Source organism: Ciconia boyciana, chromosome 3 (genome assembly GCF_034638445.1).
Source record: "Ciconia boyciana chromosome 3, ASM3463844v1, whole genome shotgun sequence".
NCBI lineage: Eukaryota > Metazoa > Chordata > Aves > Ciconiiformes > Ciconiidae > Ciconia > Ciconia boyciana.
This window is the reverse complement of record NC_132936.1, coordinates 119,941,317-119,964,628: the sequence shown is the minus strand read 5'-3', so window position 1 is coordinate 119,964,628 and position 23,312 is coordinate 119,941,317. Positions and strand designations below refer to the sequence as shown.

At 45.9% G+C, this 23,312-nt stretch overlaps 1 protein-coding gene across 1 annotated transcript in view; it reads right to left on the bottom strand.

The window, feature by feature from the left end:
* LOC140649756 (uncharacterized) overlaps nucleotides 1-23,312 on the bottom strand; it is a 38,874-nt gene that overhangs the window by 4,460 nt on the left and 11,102 nt on the right. The window contains exons 6-8 of the mRNA XM_072857421.1: nucleotides 16,553-16,722; nucleotides 10,128-15,761; nucleotides 7,719-7,905 (exon numbers count right to left, since the gene is read on the bottom strand). The gene's annotated coding sequence lies outside the window, so the exon portion shown is untranslated. The remainder of the gene's footprint in view (nucleotides 1-7,718; nucleotides 7,906-10,127; nucleotides 15,762-16,552; nucleotides 16,723-23,312) is intronic.

The window sequence follows — 23,312 nt, the reverse complement described above, 5'->3', positions numbered from 1 at the left end:
ACTATCTGCACGCCCGCAGAAAGCAGTCTGTGGGAAGCATCCTATCAAGCACAACACAGGCTGGCGATCTGTGTCCCTGGTCTCCATCACTCGGTATTCATTTAGGGGCTGGATTCAGTGGAGGCAGAATACCCTCAGCTCCCGTTTCACCTGGTTTAGCTACTTTAGGTTCGCACTTGGTGGCAGGTAGAAGATGCACTTTGTAAAAGTTTCCACCGGCTCTTGCAGTATGACTGCTCCGAGCAGTTTCGCCCAACACCAGGTCTAGCAAAGGCTGCTGGCAGCAGCCTGCACCTCTGAGGGTCTTTCATTCCTCCAGAGCCTTCCCTGCCGTCAGCCCTGGCACCGTGCTCTGCCCCAGCACAGCCCGCTCAGTGCCACGCTTGTGTCTTGCTAATTGCTTGTTTGCTCCCAGCTTATTCATAAAGATTTAAAGACCGCCCTGCCTCCCTTCAGAGGCTGGAAATAGAGGACCCCGTTCAGCTTTTCAAGTGTATCTGAAAGTGCTCTCAGGCCTCATCTTCTGAAAAAAGCCTGCGAACAACTGAATGCACAAAGCTGTTGTTGCCAGCGACGTGCCCAGTCGTCGTAAGATGACAGTGGCTGCATGCAGATGAACATCAAGGTGTACAACAGCTATGGGAAAGGATGAATATCAGCTGAGCACATGCAGCCGTAATAATTACATTGCACTAAAGAAAATGTCAGCGAGACTCGATGAAGTGTTAAAGAAAATGGTTTTCCAGGCTTTACTGTGCTAAAGCAAAAAAAATTGAAAATGTGGCCTCGGAGTCATCAATGCAATAATAATTTTGTAATTCTCTCGGAGAGCCTGAGAGAATGGCTCTGGAAAGGACTCTGCGTCCCAAAGCTTTTCAACGGGCGGTGGCAGAGTGCCCTAAATCCTACAAATGGGAAACCTGAGGCACTCGTACGCCAAGTCAGTAACTGATATTAATATTATATGCACGCTACTTGGAAACACTGCACTGGAGCTTGAATTGAGAGAGTGGGAAAAGGTTGTGTAAATAATGCTTTTCCATAACGCCTTCCACTGCAGGCTGCGCTTGCAATAACAAGCCTGTTGCAAGTCATGTTTTCCAGGGAGGGTGAAACCGCTACGTGATGCTCTTGGGGAGTCTAGCTTTGCAACGTGCCATAACGAATAGAATAGAATAGAATAGAATAGAATAGAATAGAATAGAATAGAATAGAATATTTTCAGCTGGAAGTGACCTACAATGATAATCTAGTCCAACTGCTTGACCACTTCAGGGCTGACTGCAAGTTAAAGCATGTTATTAAGGGCATCATCCAAATGCCTCTTAAACACTGATAGGCTTGGGGCATCGACCGCCTCTCTAGGAAGCCTGTTCCTAGACCTGTTGCTGTTTGACCACCCTCTCGGTAAAGAAATGCTTCCTAATGTCCAGTCTAAACCGCTCCAGTTTATGCCTACGGCTCTGTGGCCCTCAGGATTCCCCCTTGCTAATGAAAGGAGTACTCAACGTGTGCCCAGAGGTGTCTTCAACATCTTGCGGATGCTGACATGTAAAAGAGAAACATCACCAGGAAGAGAGCACCTGAATCAGGAGATAAATAAAGGTATGTTTGAAATATGGCAACAACTCTGAAGAAGCAACTGACTTCCAGAATATAAATGGAAGTGGAGAGCCCATGGACAGGGTTCCTCTCTGCAGCACACCGCGGGGCCATGGAGTGAAATTGGTATTGTGGGAAACCTCAAGGCCACAGGAGAAACGCCAACAGCACAAGCTTGGCTTGGGTTGTTTTCCTGGTTTTCTTCTGTACAGGTTTTCTAAAGCTGTAATCAGATACTCAATGCTTTACTTAGATAAAATAAACTTAACAAACCTTCTATAATTAAAAAGATTGCTTGCAGAGGGATCTGAGACACCCCAGCGTCTCTGGGAGCATCTCTCCCCAACCTGGACTGGGACATCCCTGGAGCACCTGGCCAACAAGGATTTTCAGCAGAGCCTGATTTCTTCATTTTTTAAAAATGGTTTACATATCTTCCAGCCAGCTATAGTGGCAAGTGGAAGAACCAGTGATGAAAAGTGCCACGTCACTGGAGAAAAACCTCCTTTGGCATAGAGAAGCAGGGCCTTAGGAAGTCAACAAAGAGAAATAAGGACCTCAAAGGGCCAGCCTGTCATCTTCAGGTTAAATGCCTAAAATAGGCTCTCCCTCTACACACCTTCAAAACACCAAGGTGTCTCTCCAACAGGTACTTCAAATCGCAAGTTAGATGCCTGAATTAGATCCAACTCACAGCATTCCCCCCCACTGACTCCAGTGCATTTATCAACCTCCGCTTTTCTACTGTTCATGATATAATTACTGCTAAAGAATTATATACATAGCTATGTGATAGGCTAAACAGATATATATATATATATATATATATATATATATATAAAAAAGTATTATATAATACAAATATAATAAAGTACAAGTATTATATAACATGTAAGTACTACATAGGCACTAACAACATCCTGGGCACAAAGCAAAATGACACGGGGGGCTTCTTTGCGGTTCTGCAAGACACACTGAATCCTACAGTGATTCGCTGAACTGCCTGTATATCCAGAGCAGTTTGTTGCTTTTTGCCCTGCACTGGGTTACTGTTTGGCTAGTTTGCTTGTAACAGCTGATTAACTGTGGCATAAAATACCTACAAACCATTAGCCTTCTGTAAAGCACTTTTAAATGCACTCATCCAGTAATTTGTGACCACTTCATTGGAGAAAAACCCACCATGTCTACACTAGGAGCACTTCTAGCTGTATATTTAAAATTCATAAATATTTGAGTGTTGAAATTTTCTCCTTCCCAAACTTGAGTGCTCTAATATTCACGGTAAGTGAACTCCAAAAGACTGGAAACAAATTTATTTTTACTTTTAGGCAAAGAGACAATTTCCAGCTGTATTCACCTAACTTAACCTCTCTAAGAAAAGGTCCTTCTCCCCCCAAGTCCTGTTCACAGTAAGTACATCCTCCCAGGGGTCCCTCTCGAGGAACGCTATCTTTTAAAACCTCGCCTCTGCAATTCACTCTAAGGCCGTGTATGCGTTCAGTATGGAAAATAAAGTAATTAATACGGACCTACTGTGTGCGATTGTTTCTGCAAAGTAGCTTACAGGTACTGAATTCATTAAAAACAATAAAACAGAGGAACTGGTTATACTGCTGCAACATTTGTTTGTTCAGAAAGCCTCGGTCACAAACAAGCTTGACCCCATTATAGCCCGAAGTATTTCTTAGTGCAGGGAAACTCAAGTATTGACTGAGTAATGGTTATAGCTCTTGCTGCCATCGGTGTAAACTCGTCAAAGAGCAAGGACTAAATCAAATTATTAAACAAGTCAACAAGCTGAAAATTTACCTTTTCCTCTAACGCTTCTGGCAATGGCTAAATGAACTACTAAATCAAACACATCATAGCAAATTAGCAAAGTATGTTACAGCAAAAATGAAGTTTAATGGCACACAGCAATTGCCAAGATTTTTAATCAATTCTTTGCAGCCTGGGTCCTTAAATGTTTAACAATGGCGGCATAATATAGAGAAGATTAGCTCAGAACACAAAAGGAAATTCCCTAGTGAAGTTAGCAACATGGAAAGGATTTTTTTTCCCCTTCAGGACTGTCTCTACAATGCTACTGCATTTTTACACTAATTTAAACTTAAGTTTCAGTACTGCTTAAATTAAACCACCAAAACAAAACATAACTGCAAACGAACATATTCGCTCGCATCCCCCTACATCTTTAAAGGTATGAAATGGAAGACAGGAAAATTACTAGGAGATAATCAAATTACAGGCTCCCCTTTCACACCAACACAGGCTCCTCTTTGGAAGAAAAACAACATATTGTGAGGTTCCTAAAAATGCCACAGCTGTTTGCAAATTTTACATGCTTTTTATGTCTCCATTGAATATGTAATTTCTTTAAGATGTGGTATGTTTTCTCAGAAAAATGTTGACTTTCCTGAACCCTTGTGGCTCTTCAATAAAACAAAAGCGTTTTCTGGTGCTGATTTGGCCCATCTAGGACCATCAAACACCACGATGGACTTCAGGGGCACAGGTAAGACACGAGGCCAGACAACATATCAGTTTTTAAAAGCTGTGTTCAGTACACTTCAGGTCCTTGGTCTTATTTTACGCTTATTTTATACAGCAGAGCACATCAACAGCATCTCCAGCAATTAACATAGTTACACTGGTGGGAGCAAAAGGAGGATCAAAACAAGTTGCTACAGCAGTTGCAGAGGAACCAGAGAGGTACAGGGCTGGAGGCAGAGGTATTTGTGACAAATTGGGAAAAGGAGAGAAATGACGAGAAGACACATATTTGCAAGGATGGGAACGTAGAGATGACTGCTGTGACCACTGCTGAACGTCTAAAGACAAAGGCATCCCTCACAGTAAGAAAGGGCTACAAGTGCACCCCTTCTGCACCTGCTGAGCTTTATCATCTGCTTGAAAAGCCAAAATTATTAAATTGCCTATGTGATCAAAAGCTGCTACACAAATTTGAATACTGGCAACACACAAACGTGGGATGAAAATCAGTTGTTAGCTTACATAATGTAGCTCCATTAAGGTCACGATAACATCAACAACATTTGTCAGCAACATTTGGCACTTGCCTGTTCCTCCCGGGATTCATTGTGGCAGATTTGTGTTCATTTCCACACACATGTGGCTCTGTGCTTATGACAGAGGTGAGCCAAAGACCTGCCTTGTGTCCAGGGAGCAGAGGGCGGGATGTCTGGGGGCTGGCGCTCCCCTGTAAGCTCACCCCACAGCCCCGGGCCAGTGTTGGCTCCTCTGCAGCCAAGCTTTGCCCATGCGGTGTTGGGCATTGAAGCTGTGCATCTCAGCCACCATGCTGGGCGCTGGTGTGTCCCCAGACCGCTGACCGCCCTCCATATGAGGACAACGTCTGCTCATCCTCGTGCGCGCGCGGGTTGGGGTATGAATATTGCATTGGGTTCACTGAAGAGTGCTTAAATACAGCCAGCAACTGTGCATAATCTCCTAAGGAGGGGAAACGAGGTTGCCTGACTTCACCCGCTGATGCTTGCAGGGATGCCACCTGGCACTCGCCTGTACCACAAGGTGAGGGAGCAAACCAGCGAGGAGCTACCTGATGGGGCTGCCACAGCGCATCCAGAAATCGCAGGTAAAATGCCAAACAAGGAGAGGAGAAAGAGATCTGAGACCTGCACCCGGCACAGCACCCTGTGGTCAGAGATGAGTCTCAGTGCTGCGTACGCAGTGCAGGATGGGCTGGGGTGCGACAGGGCCATGGAGAGGGTCAGGGCTGCTGAGCACAGGCTGTAAACTGGGGCACCCCACACTTGCAATAATTCATTTCACATTGCCTTTCCTGATGATGGGACCATAAAACAGCAGTGGTGTTTCTCACAGGGATCACTAATTATTCATTATTAGTTGTATTTGCCTTATCTCAGTATCTCTAAGCCCTGAGGAGCAGGACACTGTTATGTTACACTCCTCTAAAAACAAATCGAAGTATTATCCCAGCTGCAAGGAGCTTACAGTCTGCGGGGTGAGATGCTGCCCAAATACTTTAATGCCTTGGAGCAAGGATGAGTTTTGCTATCAGGTGCGTTCCTCCTAAAGTACAAACCAATGCTTTAATTGGCAAATACACAACTGAAATGCAAAGAGCATTTCAAAAAAGCTCAACATCCTCCAAGAGATCCAGAGGGAAAGCTCTGCGCAGTGCTGGCACCGGATGTCCCTGGCTGACGTGCTGTGGTGAACGGCACAAAGAAGAAAACATCACACTTTCTCACTTTCTTCTGGAGACATCAACCAGGGGACACGGCCCTGAGAATCCCGGTAAGTTCACAACATAAGTAATTTCTACACAGCTTTCTGGTTAAGGGTCTCAAAGCCTCCTTCTCATGAGATAAGCATTTTTATTAACTGAGTATTTTCATTCCCACTCCTCGTGCATCTGAGTTGCCACTGCACAATGTTCTTACTGTTCTGCCACCCTCTGGGGCAAGGTGTCCCGGGCCAAGACTGGTCCCTGCACAGCGACCTAGGTGGTACTAGTGCTCAGGGGAAAAATCCTGACAAGACTCCAAGGTTATTTTTACAACCATGCCATTTACCTCAATAGTACACACATGTGCAGGTGAAAAAACATTTTAAAGATGTTTTCCGCTATATCAAGACACAGAAGTAGTAAGCAAAGCTTAGAGAGTGAAGAAATGAACTGACATCACTCTTAAAAACAGCTGTGAACCAAGGACAAAGGATCCTCAAAGTCAGTTTTCAGCTTCTTTAATCTGTTTTTGCATTTGCATGATTGTGGTAGGGACCGAAACGCTTCCTCCTTCCCTCCTGTAGTCCCCAAGAGGACGGGATTTCATCTAAAAGGAAGGACGAGTACTGACGCCACCAGCTTGGACAGGAGGGTCTCTTCACCACGTTTACCACCAGCAGTGGACAAGACGCTGGCACACACACTACTTTTTTGGTGACACTCTTTCAAGTGAAAGGAGGGGAAAGATGCTGACAGAAGACCAGAGCAAAGCTGGAGCAGCTCTGACTCACCTGAGAAGCTGCTGGGCTGAGGCTGGACCAGGCTGGAGGAGCAGAGAGCAATCGGAGACATTCACCACTGTCCAAACACCCGGCTCTAAAACAGGTTGGTCACGGTGTAAAGTATTCGTATGACAGTATGTGTAAACATAATTCAAAACACAACACAAGTCCCTTCTAACCTCATCCCTTCTGCAAGTCTGTGACTATCACAGGATTTCTCCTCCTGTTGTGTCCCCGAGTGCATCCTCCCTATCCCTAAGGCTGGCACACTCAGTGCAGACAGTAACCGTGTTCCATGGAGGAGTAAGGCCTGGCTTGAAGGGCTCACGGCATTTTTGCTTTTAAACTCAGGTAGGGGCCTGGCCCTGTAGCTATGTAAATCACAATCTGTAAAACAAAACCCAGGGGGTTACCAGGACAAACGAGGCCAGTGGCACATGCCAAATTCTGAAGAAGTTGACCTTATGAACACAATTAAGCCACCACATTGGGCATGTTATGCTTTGATATCAGAGGCAACATCAGAAAGTGCCCCTGGGATTGCAGGAAGCCTCTCCCAGCAGCCAAGAGGGCTGCACAGCCCCACAATCTTCCTGCTTGCAAGGGGTTGGAAAGGTGCTTGTAGCTCTGCCGCATCACGGAGGTGGTGTCTGATGACAGAGCATATTCCTGCCACATCCTAAGCCTGCTCCAGGATGGCACTGAGGCCCCTAATTAAGCCAGTGCCGTGCTCTGTGAGCAGGCATGGTGCCACACCAGCAGATGTGCTCAGCCAAGCCCCACAGCAGCTCCGGGGACTCTTGCCCACCAGCGGGCAGCAACAGTCTGGGGTTAAGAAGATTTCATGTCTCCACTCCATCTTGGAGCTCAGTTGTACTGGGGAAAAAGCAACAAACCCAAATGCAGCCCGGGATAGTGACAGTCTGGCTGTAGGGCAAGAGGCAGCTCGCTCTGCATCAGTCTTGCTGGAGCTGGCTGCACGCGTGAGGATGCGCTGGAGCCCCCAGCGCCTGGACAAAGTCCTCCAGCCACAAAGGCATTTAAATAAAACTGACCCAACAGCTTGGGATTGCTGTCCAGAGGTGTATTTATCGTACCTTGGCTTGTGAGGAGGAACGCTGGGATGCCGTTTTGTCTGTCCCTTGCTCTTCACCATACCCTGGACCTCTGAGGAGGAGTGTTGGGATGCTGTTTTGTCCATCCCTTGCTCTTCACCATACCCTGGACCTGTGCTGGCACACGAATTCCCTACCAAGGCGCTGAAGAAGTGGGAAATGTGTGGTGCTGCACGAGAAAAGGAGAAACATCAAAACCTACATCTTGGTGAAACCCATCTGATGATGCCTCCTCGCTCCCCGATTAACCCGCATCCCTGGAATGGCAGCTTCGTTTTGCCCGTCTCTCACTCACTTGTTTTTTTTCCCATATTGCTTTTCCCCCATGCTCTTCCTTCCATTTAACCTGTTCACACTGTTTTAAAGTTAGTATCAGAGAACAGATTTAAATTAATATTTAAGTAGAAAAAAGCCATTTTGAAACAAACAAAAAAATTTTTAAGTGACAAAATTCCACTTTTCTTCATCCCCAACTACTTGCCAATTGCATACTGAACGTGAATATTTTCAGTGTCTCCCCCTGCTTTCCCCCAGAAACCCCCCTTGGGGGGAAAAAAAAGTCTGTCTGCTTGTATTGCTTACTTTAACATAATGTCATTTATGTTTGTAGCATCACCAACTACAGTGCCTGGCACATGGGAGCAGCATTACACCGCAGCTGTGGTCTGCCCCAGGGACATGTGGGGACATCCCAGCCATGTACAGACAGAACCTAGAAGGCCAGATTGGTCCAGAGCAGCTAAAACCCCAGAAGAAAACCTGAAAACCAGCTGAATCTCCCCAGACACATTATTTTCTCTTTGGCTGCCTCCTCCTGACATATTTGCACGTGCCTCGAGCCCCAGGGTGGGCTTCTGCAGGAGCTCGGGGCACGTTTCAGCAGGTGGATGCTCCTTCCTCCTCGTGGAGCCGAAACCTTCTTTCTGTATTCATTTCTCCCACTGCTAATAGCTTTTTTTATTTAAACAAATCCTCAGTTATGCATTCTAACGACGAGCGATGATTCATGAGCAACAGATGTCGGCGCCGGCGCTAACAGAGCAGCATTACTCGCTCCATAGTTTCAGGTGCCAAAATAACATTTATTAACCATCTCTACTGAGGCCTCGGGAGCTTAAAGGTAGGTTTTACTGCTGGCACACCAAAAGGAGAAACAAAAAAAAAAACCCAACCAGTGGAGGTATCATTAATAAAGCATTTGCAAAATATATGTCAAAGCTTAACTTCTCCCTGATGCAGAAAAGAACAGAGAAGGGTGGGGTTTTTTGTAATTTGATTTGTTTAGATTTGAAGACTGTTATTATGAGACTCAAGATACTTTTAAATCAATAAGAAATGCTTTGGTGCTTTTTATTTATTCATTTTAAAGCAATTCTAAAGGTATAATGAAAGGTTTTAATCTTATTTCAGAGATGTAATTAAAAAAATCTCAGCTTCTAAGAAGGTCAATATGGCTTGCTAAACAACATTGATTTTTGGAATATTACTGATGCACATAGTGATTTTTTTTTTAAGATAACTTCCATCCCTTCAAGAACTGTGTCAGATATAATTTGATTGGTAAATACCTACTCTAAATTAAACTGGCACAGTAATTACAGGTGCCTCATCACAAGTTATTGGAAAATTATTCAAAATGTTGAAGCAAGTCTGAGGACAACATAACAAATTTTCTTCTACTTCACATTTTGAACTAGACGTTTGTTTGAGAGGGTTAATGGGGACAGGAGGTCCCTGAAGTGAAAACTCGGTCCTACTGCATTTCAAGGGACTTTGAACATTGATTTGTACAGGACAAGGATTTCAACTCTGGTTTATAAATCAAGCTCTTTTACCAGACTGGGAGTTTCTTGGCTGCAAATTGAGGCTGATAATATGTTGTCTGTCTCGTATAGCATTACTGTACTTAATTAATGCTTAGCAAGCGCTTTGAAAGCTTTAATTGAAAGGGTCAGGGTGTTTTAATTAATCATCATTGTATTGCCCACAGAGAATACCAAGCTTGGACAGGGGACCACCGTATGGATTTAGATGTCTGATAAATCTGCCCCATTGATTTCGGTTTTCCTTAGCAGGCAAACAACTGGGGATTAGTTTTCTGCAGGGTGCAGGGACAAGCTCGCGGCCAGTGCGCAACGCTCACTCAAAAGGGCCCCTTGGATATCATTCAAACACCTTTAATTTCAGTCTGCTTTGGTCTACGGGTGGGGACAGAGGGTCTGACTTGACTAAGCCCCGCTTTACAACCAGAACCAGCAATTTTCCAGCGGTAAGGCAAGCCTGCCAATGCAGGAGCCTGCCTACTGCATCTCTCCCTCAGCCCTTTCATTTTATGGCTCATTTAAACAATTCCACATACTTATTTCATGGGAAACACAGTCACGGCCGTACCTTTCAGGGGAAGGAGAGATGAAAGCGTCGTTCCTACTGAGGTGAGTGATTTCCAACAGCAGAGCAGCCCTCGCGCAACAGGGACACCTTGTTAGCAGCTTCCATTAAAGAATAAAACCCGGCTTTCGTTCCCTTCTGTGATCCCATGCCGATGGATATGGATCGGAAACGGTTTTATTTACTCATGGTAGATAACACATACGGCTGCAACAATCCTAAAATAATCATCTGCCCTAAAGGATACGGCCTTCAAGAATGCTGCCTGAGAGATGAAGCCAAGCTGCTGTACACAAGCATCACCCCCCTGTTTTCGAGGGACAAGTCTGCTTTCAGCTCTCCTAGCATGACCAAGGATTACCAAGGATGCTCTATTAGCTTAAGGAGTAGACACAAAGGGATTCATTCCAGTGCCACATCTAGGTAAATTCATGGCCATAACCCTCATTTTACAAAGGTGTTAACAAGCACTGAATCAAGCTAAAAAGCTATTCTTGTAGCTATACACAGCAAATGAGATGCCAATTATTGCTCCAATTTTCCAGCCGAACATAGCCGCTTTGTTGGGTTTCAGTGAAGCTATGCTGATTTTTCTTTTCACATCATTTTATTCAGCACACAAGTGACAACAGCTCCAAAGACAACTCCCAGCACGCTTGCAAACATTTGGGTTTTGTCCTGCAAATATTTCCTGGATGCCGTGTCTGGTGCAGGGAACAGTTCTTTGCCTGAAAAAGGCCTGCAGGAGAGAAGGGACAGACTCAGGCGCAGACACGCACACGGGTCCTCTCTTCTGGGCTCCACCAAGACATCCCATGATGGGGATACTTGGAGTCCCTGGAGCTGGGGACTCGAACGGGGCTTTCCCAAAGGAGCACCTGACATTGGGGTTACTGCCGGGCTGATGGGCACCTGCTTACACTCTCACCCCTCCAAACACGTTTGCCTTGGAAGCCCCCATGCCTGTCTTCCCTGCGCACCCAAAAGCTGCACAGTGCCCAGGGTGTCATCCGCAGCCCCCGAGGGACCCCATGTCACACTGAGCCCGGCCACGAGCCACCTGAGATGGACCCATCTGCACATCAGCACCAGGGGAGCACCCACGTGGGATGGCTTTGCAGAAGCTGCTATTCCTGCAAGAAACCAACAACAGCCTTTACTGCCAAGAGCGAAATGAAATAATCGCTCGAGATGCACAGGAGATGAGACTGTGGGATCGCCCCAGGGCCAGTGAACCTCTGCGGACGTGCAGCTGTGTGCCATCCCTCTCCTACATGCAGCCTCGAAGCAAGGCCTGGGGCAGAGTTTGAGTGTGGCATTTCAGAGTCAAAAATTATTCCCCCTCTCCAGCCAAACGCTGGCAAATATTAGAGAAGCATCAGAGATGTTGTTTTGCTGCAAATGGAAACCACTAATAGCTGTGCGCTCTTTGAGGTTCATGAGGGGCAGGTGAAGTGCATCAGAAACAAAAAAAAAGGTAGTGCACATTGTCTAACTCCCTGACATTCCCACAATAAATATGAAATAATTCATATCCCACTCATACACGCATAAAGACGTAAAATGTAGCTTGTTATTTAGCATTTCAGCCCACTGTACAAGCACCTGTCAATTTGAATTAGAGAATCTCCATGAAGTGTCCAGCAGGAATTTAGGAGAAAAACCACCGATATCTGGTTTTAGCTCATAGAGGGGAAAAAATTTTGTCACAGTTTGTACGATGCTACTGTCTGCTCATAAAAGGTGAACATTTTTAACCACCCTAAATACTAAGTCTCAACCAGAGGGATGCACATAGGAGTATTGGATGCATGCACACACATCTGGTCCTGGTGCTCATCCCAGGGAGAAAAGGTTATTCCCCTCTCACATACCAAACTGGATCCATCCTCGTTAATGGAAGAGGGATGAATTAACCTTTGGTTAACTTAAAGATTTGAGGCATAACTTAGGGTATGGCTGTGAGAAGTAGCACTGCATCAGACAAATGGTTTCCACGCCACCCTGAGATACCTGCAACTATCCTTCCCTGCTGCGTACGCTGGGCAGCAACCTCGAGCTCCCATTTTCCCCACAAGTGCTTGGGTGCCATAAAATTATAATCTGCATCACTCCAGCTAACAGGTATTGGATAACAGAGAAGGGCTCCGGGAGCAAAGCCAAGCACTGTGTGATGTGATGAGGGCAGAATCGGGGTTACCTGCACGTGCCCCCCTTTCCCGAGGGGCTGGATGGAGTAGCTCTGGGAAGAGGAGAAAATAGGACCAGCACACGAGACTGACACAGCAAGGGAAAGCACTACTTCTACAGGGCAAGCCTAGTCCTAGGTTTATCTAGTAATTACACTCGTTTTTTATTCTAACTGTTCAGCCTTTCATTCATATTGAGAAAGCTTTCTGTCAAACAGTTTGCAGCACTTTTTTTTCCCTCTTTTTGATAAATGAGTTCAAAGAAAACTTAATCTTTTAAAAGACGGTTAATTCCCTAATTAAGCATTCATCTCCCTCTCTCATCAGTAACACCAAAAACATATCAAGACAAATTACCCATACGCAGATGCCTGGCAATGGCATTTTTTCTTCCTAAATCCCCTGGACAAATCCAGTTAACTGCAGCACAAAGTATGAGAGAGAACACCTGAGCCCGCTCCTGACTTGCAGTGGGGAGCAGAGATGTCTGTTCTCTTTGCAAAGTTTTCCATCTGCTCCCTTTGATCACAGAGAGAAGACAGAGAGAGAAATGCGTAGTGAAGATGAACTGTAACTTACATCCTTGCATGAGGCTCCACTTCCACATTAGGGAAAAAAAGGAGAAAAAAAAGTAGGACTGCACACCCGAAGTACAGTGTGGTGTGGCAAGCAGATGCCCTGGTGGGGCGGTGGGATGCAGGCCAGCCTGGGCACCCGGTAGTTCGGTGCTGGAGGAGGGAAGAGCTTGGGTGGTTTGGGTTTTCCCTTGCCTCAGTTTTGGTTTATAGCAGGCAGGGGTTGCTCCTGTCCTATATGCAAGATTGGGAGAATAAACGAGGCTGAATCCAGGGATAAAGTACTTTTTGTAGGTCACAGGCTACCTAAGAAACCCCACTCTCATTTACTTTTTCTGCATAATTGATTTGAGTGAGACGCTTCATACAAGCAGAAACACACCATTTGGTTTTGAGACTTTGTGAAACATCATGAAAAATATTCACCAGAACTGGAAGCCTGATGCTGCCGTGCAAAGGCTCCCGTCCGATCCCTCCCGGCTGGCCATTCCCAGGCCATTACTCAATGAAAGCGAGGGGAGAAGCCGCTGCCCAGCCACGACCAGGGTTTGGGGTTTCTCCAGTGAGGCAAGTGCTCAGCGCCATGGAGGCTCTTTCTGCACCTCCTAACCCTCAAGAGGTCCCTCACATGCCTTGCAGTGGCCAGAGAAGGCCACCCTGGGGGCTAATAATACACCCCAAATGCCCCAGCCCCGCTCACTGCATCAGGGCAACGTGCTTGCCTTGCCATCACAAAACTGAGTGCTGTGCATGGGGATCGGGTCCTGGATTGCCAAGGAAACACTCTGTCATCAGCCTGCAAATCCTTCCCAGCAACACTTTTATATCCCAAGCCACGTTTTTGTTTAGCACCAAGAACAAACCCCTCCCAGCCACTGTTCCCCACTGCAGAAGCCAAAGTTCAGCCAAAGGGCCATAAGATACAGCTACACAACAGAGGAAACAACACAAAGGAGTCTGTTTCAGCAACACGATAGTCAGTGAATACTCTCTAATTATGCCGACAAAAGATACAAAAAGCACATACCAGCTGACACTTGGCTGCGTCTCCACTGTGCTAACTGGCTGCAATTAATGAGGCAGCAGCACTGAAGCTAGAAAGAGCCCAAGCCAGAAAGAAACCTCACGGATTAATTAAAAATTAAGAGAGACCCAGAAGACTTCCCCCCACTCCTTCCGCTGTGCAGCCAGCCTTGGAAAAGCTTGCCAGGAGAGGGGCAGGAGAAATCTGAAAGGAAAGCAAGCCCCAAAATTCAAAGTGATGCTTCAAAACTGGCCAGAGAACTTGCAGGTTGTCCATCAACCTCATGTAAATCATAAAACCCAGTGGCAGGTGGCCAGTGATAGCCTGAAAATGAATAGCGCATCCACGCTGTTAACATCGTAGGAGACAACTTGCATAGATTTATGCTCTGCTAATGTTCGTAAGGTGTTGCAAAACTGTGAGGATAGATAATACCTTTGATGAGCCAAGAGCTGGAGCAGGGTGGGACCTGCACTGAGAGTAGGAAGGATCCGTAAGGGAGAAGTGGCACACAGCCAGCATAGCTTCCCAGCTTCAGCAAAACCCTCATCCTGCGAGAAGCAAACCCTTGGCCAGGAGCTAGGATACAGAGGAGGATGAGCAGCCTAAGCTCAACTCTGATTTTTATCAGGTCCTTTACTGAATCAAACCCAAAAACCCCCATAAACCAGAAAGGAACATAACATAAATGGGATTGAACTGCCACACAAATTGTCTCCAAGAAAATATTTGGGTCTGATCCAAGGCTCAGCAGTCAGCGGTCATCTTTTCACTGTTTCTAACGGCCTTTGGATCTCATCACTGTATAACATATCTTGTTCATTTCTTGCCAACATAGGAAGCTATAAAAAAGCCAAGAGAAATTCATTAGTTTTAGACAACAATAGGGCAGTAATGCTCACCAACTTCACAGCTGTTGTGGAGACTAGTAGTATTTTCAGTGCATTAGAAGACATAAACCATGTTTTAACTACAAAGTACTATCAGTAAAAATACTCAGACATCAGAAAGCATTTGCACTTGCATTACTCTAACCTCTTTCAGCTCAAACATTAAGATTCCCACTTCCTTAGTATGTCAGATTCATACAGGAGTCATATATAGGTATATATGTGAATACATATGTATAAAAATATACATATTACAAAAGAAACTAAAATCTTAGCCAACTAGTCAAAGCTCTTCTGCATTAAAAGACAATGGCTTGACTTCCTCCTCAATTTGCACTAGCACAAATGCAGTTACTAATCACCCACTCATTGAGTGAGCCCTGATTGCATATTGAGTGTATCTCATTGCCTGTCCCAGGATATCCATGTCACACAAATTTAGATGTGTGTGTGTGTGCCTGGGGGCAGGAAGGCATCCAGATGGGAGCAGAACTAAACAATGGTTTCATCTCCTGCCTCTTTTTCCTCTTTCACAGCATTGGCACCACCACACAGCCTCACAGCTCACAGCTCTTCCGTATCAGGCTTGGGAAGATGGAGAAGAGCAGTTTGGGGTGCAGCAGGAACACAAGAAGGGTAACCACCCATTGCTGGGTCACTTCAGCCCATACAGCTGTTGCCACGCACAAAGAGGCTCTGCAAGGGGGATATATGCTGTGTGTGTTGGCTGAGGTACACCTCAGATAGGTAAAACTAAAGGGTCACTAAGGTAAGCATTAACGTGCCCATCGCCCGCAGTAAGATGCCCTGCGAACCCTTGGCAGTGAGAGATCTCCAGGCTGGTGGGGCAGCTGATCTGGAACATGGCACTACTGACTCGCTTGACGGGCAGCCTGCGGTGCAAGAGCTCTGGCTGCCACAGAAATGATGGACCAGCATCTTTCTTCAACATACTGGGGCTGGAAAAAAAGCAAATTCTGATGTTAGTGTTCATTTATTCATAAGTGGGTCAAAATTCATCCCCTGTATGGTTTGACTATGCAGTCCACTTTCACCCAGTACGCACCATTTCAGCTTATCCCACCTATTTTATTAACAGAGTTAGTATAAAGATTTACACAATCTTTAGAAGGCTTTCTGCCACAAACTTAATTTGCCTTCTGTGTCACTCATGGGAAATCAAGGACTGAGATAGAACTGAGATAATCAATGAAGTTCGCAGGAGTTCCTGAATCAAAAAAAGTCTTGAGAGAACAGAGTTTCTGTGTCAGGATGCACTTAGGTGTTAATTCAGGCAAATAGATTATTTTCTTCAACCTTGCTAACCCACACGCTCAGTGATAATAACCTTCATGTTAGATTGCTTTGACCCATCACCACTGCTCAGGATTTGGAGAACGATAGATTCCAGTCCTGGCTTTTTGCCACATCAAATAAAATGAAAAAGCAATTTATACAGCCTCTTGGAGGAAAATGACAGCGCTCAAAGGAAAGGTGCTCAAGATATAATTTAATTTAGGTGTGATGAGCTTCACACATCTCTCCTGGGTAAATCAGTCAATGAAGTTTCCATCTCGTCCATTAGATGGGTTAGACTGTTTTAAACTTTTTTTAAAAAATTCTTACAGAGCAGGCCAGGAGATAAGGTCAAAGATATTAATAAAGATGGTTAAAACAACGCAACACCTAAAAAAATTGAGGTACCATCAGCCTGGGGCACATGCAGAGGGAATCTGTACCAGAGACCAACCAAGATTTCCAAAGAGCTGAGAGGTGCCGTTGATGCAAGGGAGCTGGAGGTGGGCTCCACCACCACCCCCAGGATCTGCTCCCCTTTTGCTGACTCTCTACTGGATGCCACTTCATGGTTTCATAGCCTTCATCAGCTTGGTGCAGCACTGTTTCACATAACCATGGGATCTGGAAGCAAATGTGCACAACAGGCATGTGAGGAACAGGCCAGAGTTGCATAAGAAGGTACCTAAAGCCAAGGTGAAGCAGTGACTCTCTATCTCGTATTCATAGATGATGCAAAGATATTGCTGTCAGCTGCAGGCTTTTATATACTAAAGCACTTCTGGTTGGCACATGGACAGTGGCCAACTCTGTGAACAGGAGAAAGGACACAAAATGCATGGGGCAAAACAAGAACAGACACCGTTAACATCTCTTTCTTCAGGGTTAGAGCAGTAGACTACAAATAAAATATATTTTGTTTGTATTTAAGTCCCCATCCACCATTCCTGCTTCCTCCTGCTGGCCCCTCCAACACGAATGCTGCCTTTCCTCAGTGTGAAGTTCAGTATATACCTGTATCCTTATAGGGACCAGTGTCTTAACAGGGGGGAGAAAAAAAGCATCCCAGCAAAGCCCACTTGTGATTACTGCTGCCAGAGAAGGCCCATGTAAAATGTTTGCCTAGCTAATAAATCTTTCCCTGCAACAAAATGCCTCGAGAGTACAGAAGCAAAACAGCAATTTGACCCTGTCAAGATCCTCCATGGCAGTAAGAGACAGTAAAACATGAGGTGCTACCTCGTTCTTCACCTCTCCCCATCTCATCTGCCCACAGGGGACTCTGAAGCTTCCCTGTATCTTGGGATGTTGAGCTGAAGATAAGGTTTGCCTGGGCAGGATGAATAATTAACAGTAAGTGCTTAGTGCAAACATTTCCGTGCAGCTCTTGCATTGGGCATTAATCAATCAGCTCCCTGATCTCTAATTGCCATGTTGGCTGGGGTTTTCCCTCTTTGTAGAAATGCAAGGCTGATATCACTCCGGTCCCTGCTTGTTGTGTTTTTACAACTGGAATCAAAAGAAACCCAACCTGCTCAGTGCAGATGAACCTAAGACGAGACAAGGAGGCAGCAAGGTTAGCTACTGTCAGCTTATGTGTGAAGGAGAGAAAGAAGGAAGTTGGGGGGGGGAGGGAAGAGGCATGTTATCCACAGAGATTCAGGAAAAAGAGAGAAATGGGAGTAGACAGAATGGGAAAGCACTTGTTAAAGTGAGGGAAAAGTGGTAACATCACCAAGGCACCAGGAGCGCCTAGGAAAGCAGCCTTCCTTAGCTAAAAATGCCATTTTGAGAAAGACGCTTAGAGAATCAGAAAACCAGGAAGGATACGTAAAGCCTCTGCTGCAAAAGAATACTTGGGAAATTTGAGCATATGCTACCCAGTGATAAACAACGCTCAGCATGGAGCGAATTAACTGAGGAGCTCGCTACGCCCAGACGCTTAATTAACCAAACTCTGAACAAGCCACTTAGGGTGAAAAACAGAGCAGAGCAGCCTAAACACGGCGGTAACTGACAAAGCATCTTGCTATGAGAGAGGGGTCACCAAACACTACGGGTCATTGCTGGGCCGGCGCCGCAGGCTCTTCACCGTGGGTTGGAAGGCAGCAGGACTGGCAGGTGAAAGGGGGAAGGTGCTTGGGTGGTTTCTGCCCAGGATGCTGCACTGCCAGAGCCTTGAAGTAGAAAAGCTGGCACCTGGTTTTGAAAGTGAGCAAGTGATAAAAGGCTTTCCAACACTCTGCGTGATCAGAGCCCGAAGTAGAGCAAGGTAAGTCTAGAGATCACAGACTAACATTGCTTCGGGATGAGACAGGTCAATAGGCACAGGTCTGAAAGCACCTTCCCACACCTCTGCAGGCACAAATGGGTTTTTCTCCTCATCTCACTCAACCTCCAGCAACTTCCAGGTCTTCCAGTTGCATATTTAAGACAGCCTTTGCTCTGTCAGCCCCTGGCAATGGCTGAAGGTTGAGCAGTTCCTCTGGTTGGTCCGTGCCACACTGGGAAACCCAAACATACTAAAGAAATAGGACCTGAAGACTCATAGCAAGCAAAACTCATGTCCCCTGTTTCAATTTCAGGGCCGTTATCTGACTGAATCAAATTGAAGTGCAGTTTGGTTAAGTAATTGATTTCTTCACATGCACACAAAATAAGAAAGAAAACGCTACTGATACCCTGGGTTTCAGGAGGCTCGAGGTATTTGCCTGTTCTCCACCCCACTGGCTGGTGTTCAATGCTTCAGCCATGAGCTCAGCTACCCCCGTGCTCCGGGGAAGTGTTACGTTCTCACAAGCACCATTTTCCCCTATTTATATTCTCAGGAACAACCTAAAATTCTAAAAAGCCTATTTGCCAAGTGTCCAGAGGGACAACAAGTGCCTGCCTAGAGGTTTGCAGTGTTCCTCAAAGACTCCGGTAATTTCCCAGGAGATAGAGACTAAACAAATTTGGCCTTTCATCTGCAGCCTCCAGTTAAATCGCCTTCGACGCGTAAATGTGGGAAAGCAGCCTGCAGTCTTATCTTCCTTGTTTTTCCACAGCAGGCTCAGCTACGCAGCGCAGCAAAGCCCTCTTTCAGAAGTACCTGTCCTAAACCAAGAACTTGGCTTCAAAGCCTCCATATTTCTGCAAGGGAGAAGATTTTGACCATGTTGGCTTTGGAGTTGGGTCAACTTCTTGGAAGATTCGTCTTCAGCTTCCAGGCTTACCTGCACTTAGCAGTGCAATCTCTCTAAGGCATGACAAGGACAAGATTTGGGTCAAACCCTTAAGCTTGTAACTGAAAGTCATTTAGGAGCCCATAATAAACTCCTGGAGAATATCTCTAATTTTTAAAGAATTTTAAAGAAAAACCTCACAGGCTAATTAAGCCTCCCCTCCTGAGCTCTCTGATTTCTAATTTTTATCAGTCCCCATGCTGGATTCCTCGCTGTACATGTTAATGGTCTTCTCGTGAAAGTGTGGTTAATTCTCTTGACGCTAATTCCAAAGCATTATTTTTGAGTTAAACATACATACTACAATAATGAGATGACCTAAGAAATTTTTTAAAAAAAAGCAATCCAAAGAAAGCCTAGCTGATACAAGAGGATAGGGGAAAATATAAATGTCTCATTGGTTTCCGATGCTGGCAGCGTGAGTGCCGCTGTAATGATTTACAGTCCTGCTGTATGGAGCAAGGACACAGTTACATCCCCGCAGGTGAGCAACGCCAACAGTACAGCTGTGAAAAATCTTGGCTCCTGTTCACAGGGCAAAGAAGGGATTCAGAGCGTCTCAATAAACCCAAGTCAGGTTTCTGACCAAATCATTAGGAAATATTAAGTGGAACGCATTCGCCTCTCTCCTCATGCCCCCCAGTGCCAAGGCTAGCGTGATGAGGTGGACATCGACTGCGGCTCTTTGCTTCTGGCAGGACAGCTAAGCCTTTTACCACCCTCACCGTTAATAGCACTGATTCAGCGTTCACACTGCCTGCACAGACAGATCCCTTCTCCTGCTCTTGCCTTAGAGTCATTTGCATGATCTTTTCAAGCATCAGCATCGCTTATTTTTCATGCCCTTCTAATTTTGCTTTTAGGTGAAAGGCTTGGCTGCTCTGTCAATCACACTTTCATTCATGTGGTCCCGGTGAGGAAAACCTGCTGCATTTTAAATAGGTTCAGGTAAATCTTCCGAAGTCTGAGGATTTTATCAATTTCTGCGCTTCATCTGCTCACTGATCTCATCCTTTCATCTCGTCCCAGTCATTCGCTGGGAGGAGAACTCCAGCCTTCAAAACTCTCCTGCTCCCATCTTTCCCATGGCTGTGCCGCTCTCTCTGCTGTTTTCTCTAGTCTGATTTGGTTAGTGATATCGTTCACCTCAGATGTGTGGGCAAATCACAGCTTCATCTCAGCAGATAAAGGGAGGTTTGCCTGGCTCCCGCCATCTCTGCCTCACGCTTTTATCCAGGAGGAGGTTCAGAGAGGAGCAGAAAGGCGGTAATCAGAGCACTCTCCCAAGTTGATTTTGCAGACTGAATCTGCTTTAATTATGCTCGCACATGAATTAAATATCACCCCTTCCCCCAAGCACATCCTGGGCTCTGTTTGCCAGGTGGGTGTGGGGAGCAAGTGCAGCCTATTACAGCTGTGACTCACATTCGGTTGCAAAGGGAACTGCCTCCCGCTCCTGCAAAACCTTCCATGCAACTCTCTTTTGCATGCACAGTTATTAATGGGTTTGCACTTACATGGTGCAGCACACATACAGGCACACACATGAACCGAGCCCTGGGAGCATAAGCAATGTATTCACACATACACACATGCTGTGCTTTCTTTTTTAAATGCATGTTCTCATAAATCAGTTGGTTTTCTGATTTCTGAGGTGGGTTGATTCTAAGCATAATCCTAAAACCTAAAATACATGTCATACTTCTCAAACACATGCTCAGAGTATCGCTGCATAAATCCCCCGGCAGCTTCCCAGCGTGTATTTCCCCATCCCCTCCCCAGTGCCTTTATCTGGGACACTTGAGGGACAGGTGGAGGCAACAGGATTTGCTCAACAGACATAATATCCATAGGGAAGTAAGATATAAACTGCAAATCAGAGGCTTTATCAATATAGAGGTGGATCATAGCATTAAACAGGAAGAACTAGAAAACCTTGAGGAGCTGGGAAAAATTGAAGTGGAATGAAGCTTAATATTGCAGAGAGAGGGTCAGCCTTTGGGGACTACCGAAACATTTACTCTGTTAGGGGTGCACAAGGCGAGTGTGTGTTGGGGGTTGGTAACGCAAAGCAAAAGAAGACAAGATTTTAGCATGAGAGCTCTGCTGAACCACCATCAGCTCATGGCTATGCAGGAGGGAAATTTCCTCCTAAATGGTAGTAGAAAAAATACCTACAGTGGAGCCAGAGATGGCAATATCAGCGTACAAGCAATTGGTACTACACTTACCATGTAGCAGTGAGATTTCTGGGGCATACTGCTTAGCTCTTACTGCTGCTGTGAGCTTGTCTACCCTATAAATTATCTCTCAGTGGAAAATTACAGGAAGGTTATGGAGTGCCATCTTGAGTGCCATCACATGGCACGTACAGGACAACCAGGTGATCAGGCCCAGCCAGCATAGGTTTAGGAAAGGCAGGTCCTGCTTGACTAACCTGATCTCCTTCTATGACAAGCTGACCCGCTTAGTGGATGAGGGAAAGGCTGTGGATGTTGTCTACCTAGACTTTTGTAAAGCCTTTGACACCGTTTCCCACAGCATTCTCCTGGAGAAACTGGCTGCTCAAGGCTTGGATGGGTCTACACTTCACTGGGTAAAAAACTGACTGGATGGCCAGGCCCAAAGAGTGGCGGTGAAGGGAGTTCAATCCAGTTGGTGGCTGGGCACAAGCGGTGTTCCCCAGGGCTCTGTGTTGGGGCCAGTTCTGTTTAATATCTTTATCAATGATCTGGGGATCAAGTCCACCCTCAGTAAGTTTGCAGATGACACCAAGTTGTGCGGGAGTGTTGATCTGCTTGAGGGGAGGAAGGCTCTACAGAGGGACCTGGACAGGCTGGATCGATGGGCCGAGGTCAGTTGTATGAGGTTCAACAAGGCCAAGTGTCGCGTCCTGCACTTGGGTCACAACAACTCCATGCAATGCTACAGGCTTGGCGAAGAGTGGCTGGAAAGCTGTCCAGCTGAAAAGGACCTGGGGGTGTTGGTTGACAGCCAGCTGAATATGAGCCAGTAGTGTGCCCAGCTGGCCAAGGCGGCCAACAGCATCCTGGCTTGTATCAGACATAGTGTGGCCAGCAGGACTAGGGAAGTGATCATCCCACTGTACTTGGCACTGGTGAGGCCGCACCTCGAATAGTGTGTTCAGTTTTGGGTCCCTCACTACAAGAGAGACATTGAGGTGCTGGAACCTGTCCAGAGAAGGGCAACGAAACTGGTGAAGGGTCTAGAGCACAAGTCTGATGAGGAGTGGCTGAAGGAACTGAGGTTGTTTAGTCTGGAGAAAAGGAGGCTGAGGGGAGACCTTATTGCTCTCTACAACTACCTGAAAGGAGGTTGTAGTGAGGTGGGTGACAGTCTCTTTTCCCAAGTAGCAAGCGATAGGACAAGAGAAAATGGCCTCAATTGGCTATTAGGAAAAATTTCTTCACTGAAAGGGTTGTCAAGCATTGGAACAGGCTGCCCCGGGAAGTGGTTTAGTCACTATCTCTGGAGGTATTTAAAAGACGTGTAGATGTGGCATTTAGGCACATGGTTTAGTGGTGGACTTGGCAGTGCTAGGTTAATGGTTGGACTTGATGATCTTAAAGGTCTTTTCCAACCTAAATTATTCTATGATTTCTATGAAAATTATGCTTGTTATTTCTGAGTAAGTGGGGAAAGGAGAGCTACGTGATAAGATACTAAGAGAGTCCGGCCAGGGGATTAGCTGCGAGGTTGGGTTTGCTCACTTCCAAGCCTTCCTGGGCCAGTTAACTCACAGTGACCACCCCAACCTCCCCTAATGGGTGTTTATTCATACACAAATGCAAACATGGAAGCTCTCAGAGTTTACACAGAAAAAGACAGAAAAAAAAAGGGGGGGGAATTTGTGCAATTTGATTTAGTCCAGCCCAATCAAGCCAAGAGGTGAATTCTGGGCGCTTCCAGCCAAAATGCTCTGAGGTACAGGGAAGGTGCTGCCAATCCATACCAACACATCAGGTGAAG